The sequence below is a fragment of the Salvelinus sp. IW2-2015 genome, unplaced genomic scaffold, assembly GCF_002910315.2.
Source record: "Salvelinus sp. IW2-2015 unplaced genomic scaffold, ASM291031v2 Un_scaffold1265, whole genome shotgun sequence".
NCBI classification, from domain to species: Eukaryota; Metazoa; Chordata; class Actinopteri; order Salmoniformes; family Salmonidae; genus Salvelinus; species Salvelinus sp. IW2-2015.
In genome coordinates this window covers 260,206-265,228 of record NW_019942807.1, presented here as the reverse complement: position 1 = coordinate 265,228, position 5,023 = coordinate 260,206, and the positions used below count along the sequence as shown (strand labels likewise).

The 5,023-nt window shown below is 46.3% G+C and overlaps 1 pseudogene; it reads right to left on the bottom strand.

The window, feature by feature from the left end:
- Positions 1–3,022: 3,022 nt before the first annotated feature.
- LOC112070239 (BTB/POZ domain-containing protein KCTD16 pseudogene) lies at positions 3,023–4,401 on the bottom strand (annotated as a pseudogene).
- Between the last annotated feature and the right edge of the window lie 622 nt (positions 4,402–5,023).

The following is a 5,023-nucleotide window of genomic DNA, read 5'->3' as shown; positions in this document are numbered from 1 at the left end:
CTATAAATCCTGTTCACCAGAGTCCTTATAAGAATCAAAGACTGAAACATCTCACTCCCTCGCTAGTGTTCTTCCTCTCAGTGTTCCCCTCTCCCTCTCGATCGCTGTCTCTCTTTCTCTGTCTCTCTCTCTCTCTCTCTCTTGACCTCTGCCTCTCTCTTGACCTCTCCCTCTCTCTTGACCACTGCCTCTCTCCCTGTCTCTTTGTTTTCTCTCACTCTCTCCATCACCCTCTCTTTCTCTCTCTGCCTGTCTCTCTGTCTGTCTCCTCTCCTTTTGACCTAGTCTTCATCATTCTGCCTCATCCATCTCCTTCTCAGTCTCCTTTTCTTCTGGCGCTCCCCCCTCTCTCCCTTCTCTCCCGCTGTACTCTCCCTCACTCCCTTCTCTCTCCCTCTCTCTCTCTTTCTCTCTCTCCCACTCCCTCTGCCGGTCTCCTTTCCTTCTTCCCGGTCTCCTTCTGACCCGGTCTACCTCTCTCTCTTCCTCCCTCTCCCTCTGTCCAGGAGAAGCGTCTGTCAATGAGGATTGAGGACATCAGTGATCACCCACACCGTATGTCCAATCTCCACCCACCTATTATATTAGAATTATATTAACGACTCCATAGGCAAATCATTAGCCAACCATGTGTTATCCTTTGCCGCGGTTACTCCACCTCCTTAAAGCCCTCCACCACCCCAACCCCCAAGCTTGACCTGCCAACTGAATCTCATTCAGGAATCCGAGGGGAACCATTTGGAATTGCGAACAAGGTGTATTTTAATTGGCCATATGGTGCAACATCTCCCTCCTCTCTCCGCACAGAGAAAGCGAGGGATGAGGAGAGAGAAAGCGAGGGATGAGAAGAGAGAAAGCGAGGGATGAGGAGAGAGAAAGCGAGGGATGAGGAGAGAGAAAGCGAGGGATGAGCCAAATGAGTTACTAATGAAGGCAGGTAGTCAGTCGTTAGTGGCCAAACTGTCTTTCCTCCTTCAGCTAAACGGCACAACTGTCTGGCTAAGACCAAGTAGGGAATGGATGTGAAACGAAGTGATGCCTGGTGCTTCAAATCAGTGTTCTAAGTCTTCTTCCCGCATGCAGGCGGCTGGGGATTGATCTCTGATTGGTTACATCCCAGTTTAACATAGTGCACTTACACTGAGTGTACAAAACATTAAGAACACCTGCTCTTTTCATGACACAGACTTACCAGGTGAATCCAGGTGAACGCTATGATCCCTTATTGATGTCAGTTGTTAAATCCACTTCAATCAGTGTAGATGAAGGGGAGGAGACAGGTTAAAGAAGGATTTTTAAGCCTTGAGACAATTGAGACATGGATTGGGTATGTGTGCCATTCAAGATGGCAAAACATATAAGAGCCTTTGACCGGGGGGTATGGTAGTCGGTGTAAGGCACACCAGTTTGTGTCAAGAACTGCAACGCTGCTGGGTTTTTCACACTCAAAAGTTTCCCGTGTGTATCCAGAATGTTCTCCCACCCAAAGGACATCCAGCCAACAGCTGGCCACTGGTCGGAAATGGTTCATTGATGAAAGAGGACTTAGGAGGGTGGCACGAATTGTGCAGAGCAGCAGACTGTCTACAATTAGTCAACTGACAGTCCAGTACAACATTGGTGCACAAAGACCCATAATAGAACGCACAACTCGTCGTACACTGACACGAATGGGGTTTGGCAGCCGACGACAGAGATCCACTTCTTTCAGCAAAATTCAAGAAAATGCGGTTACAGTGGGCTATGGACCAAACATTTTAGAATTTGAGAAACATTTCCTGTTCTGATGAATCCCCGGTTCCTGCTGTTTCACGCTGACGGGAGGACTAGGGGTATGGAGAAAAACACAGGAGTACATGCATCTGCCATGTTCGCGTGTCAACATTACGGATGGTGGTGTGATGGTGTGGTGGTGTGGTGGTGTGATGGTGTGATGGTGTGGGGTGTGATGGTGTGATGGTGTGGTGGTTTGATGGTGTGGTGGTGTGGGGTGGATGGTGTGATGGTGTGGGGTGTGTGGTGTGATGGTGTGGGGTGTGATGTGTGGTGGTGTGGGGTGTGATGGTGTGATGGTGTGGTGGTGTGGTGGTGTGGGTGTGATGGTGTGATGGTGTGGGGTGTGATGGTGGTGATGGTGTGGGGTGTGATGTGTGGTGGTGTGGGGTGGTGTGGTGTGATGGTGTGGTGGTGTGGGGTGTGATGGTGTGATGGTGTGGGGTGTGATGGTGTGGTGGTGTGGGGTGTGATGGGTGATGGTGTGGGTGTGTTTTTTCATGGCACATATTGGGCCCCTTGATAAAAGTGGAGAAACGTTTGAATGCCACATATCTGAACATCATAGCCAATCAGATGCATCCCTTCATGGCAACAGTGTATCCATCTGCTAATAGATTATTTCAGCAGGATAATGCTCCATGCCACAAGGCTAGGATTGTCCAGGAATGGTTCCACGAACACATACTGCAGTGGCCTGCCCAGTCACCAGATCTCAATACAATTGAGTGTTTGTGGGATGAGATGGAACCAGCTATTTGTAGTATAGATCCTCTACCAGCCAACTTGACACAACTGTGGGAAGCATTGGAGTCAACATTGGCCAGCATCTCTGTGGAACGCTTTGAATACCTTGTAGAGTCCACAAATTGAGACTGTTCTGAGGGCAAAAGGGGGTGCAACTCAATATTAAGAAGGTGTTCCTAATGTTTTATACACTCAGTGTATATAATCACAACCTTTAAAACCTATTTTAAACAAGGTGCAGGAATGATAGTAAAGGGAACCATATAGGCCTAATCCAACCTATGTAGTCTAGTGAGCCTGTCAGACATCCATAGTATAACCTACTTGACTATTCTCTTTACTAAATCCACTTAAACAATCTATTGTGACATGGAGTCAACCAGGTGGCCTAACCTAAATAATCCACTTAAACAATATATTGTGACATGGAGTCAACCAGGTGGCCTAACCTAAACGACACTATTAAATAAGGTTTTGAGTGTTTTATGTGGGAAATAAGCTATCACTTACGGTAGAAGACGTACTGCGTGAAATTGGACCAGACTTTCTCAGGTGCGTAATGGCTGATGGAAGAGGCGGTGAGCAACGAGTTACAGGCAACGATGTGGAACCCGCTCTCCGACAGCATGTCAAAGGCCCGCTCCAGGTGACAGAACCGGAGGAAGAACCGGGAGGTGTACCTGTCCGCAGCCCTGTCTGCGTCTAGGCTCTCATTCAGGGTGTTTCCAAACACCTCTTTGGCGAGGCCGATCCTTCCACTGATGAAGATTCTGGGTACTACTTTTTTGGATTTGGGGTCAATCTGACTGTCTTTGCCCCCCGGTGCCGCGCACGTGCCTTTGAAACCGACGGTTATGTATCCATATCTCCCGTCCAGAGAGTATGAGGAATATATCCTCTGGTCGCTGCTTAGCGACGCGTCGTCGAAATCACTGTGAAACGGGTCGTCCTGAAATGTTTTAGATTCCTCGGAAACCAACAGTTTGACCAGTTTGGGCAGTTCAAAGTATTCTGCTTCCCGTTTTAACCTTCCTTTCTCCGGGAAGTGATCKGGTAGGACGACCTGCTTATCTCTCAAATAATCCAATACATATCTGAACAGAAAACCATCTCTGTCGATAAAATAACGTCCCCTGAGGTCCCGCGCCAAGTCGTTCGACGAGGACCCCTTCTTGGTGGAGAATAACCGTCCCAGTAAGGAATTGGGGATGCTTGTTAAAGTATGTAGACGAGTATAGTATACCTGTCCTCCTACGTTTAGTTCAATAACATCAGACGGCGGGTTTTGCACCGACCCTGTTTCTTTAGCCGGCTGGGTTTTACAATTCTCACTCAGTGCCATTTTTAGTTCATGCATAAAACCAAATCCCGGTCAAGGTGCGGCGCGCAGATGTTCCCAAAAAGTTTTCAATCTATATGGGATGGAATGTGCATGTCTTCTGTTGAATTAAATCGGTCACCACATGCAGTGCACGCATCTTTTTACACACATCCATTGCTGTGAGTCCATTAATATAATCATACAGTGAAATCATCGTGAAATCACCATTATTCCATAATCAATTGAACATATAATTGATCACCTCTGCACTTCAGTCCGTTCTGGATAAAAATGTCAAACTTCTTTGATTCTGCAAGGCAAGCTCCTGTCCTTGTTTTTTAACAGTCCATTGTAACTTTATCTGCCCGAATCAATGGCACGTTCGCTGTCCACAGAGACTGTGCTGAAATTGCCGTGCGCGTGCTATTCTTTTCTGAAAGTGAAGATGGAATCCKGACGCCGGTGCTGCGCGCTCCCATCTCTACGTCTCCAAACTGCTGTGCAGAGAAGAGAGCAGAAATAACGGTCAGGCTGGCACTGGAGTGAAAACGGTTACGATTATGTTTTTCCAGCGGTGCGTGGAAAAAACATAATGGAGAGTCACGTCTTACATCATCATCTTAAAGGAAAATTACGTTTGAAAACGTGCGACGTAGCGTAACCTACATTCTGAATGATATTCCATAGAAAATATATTAACATTCTGCAAAGTAGCCTAATAGGCTATAATAACATTTGAGTTTGAATTTAATTTGGGGATTTCCATATGCTGAAACATATCAGGTGACTAATTAAAAACCCTGTATGATATAATTAGCAAAAACTAAATAACCTCACTATCCGTTTTGTTGCTTCCCATGATTTATCTATGCTGATGAATAATGTCTGTGCTGCGCTATGGTACAGTGATTGGACTGTGTGATTGGGCGTCACTTCAACACCGTGGGTAAGGTACCGTTCGGCTGCAAGTGGCCATAGAGCCCCTCAGTGGAGATGTCATAATACCCATAAAACCTAGAGGTCAAACAGAGAAATGGTTCCAATCCTTTTCCCCCATAAATTGAATTTTTAAAAACACTTTAAAATAAGGGCTGTGTTTCATGTATTCTTACCCTGGCGTGATGTTTTGATAACCATGTAAATATCTCTCGGACAAGGTGACTTTTATCAATATATTTGGCT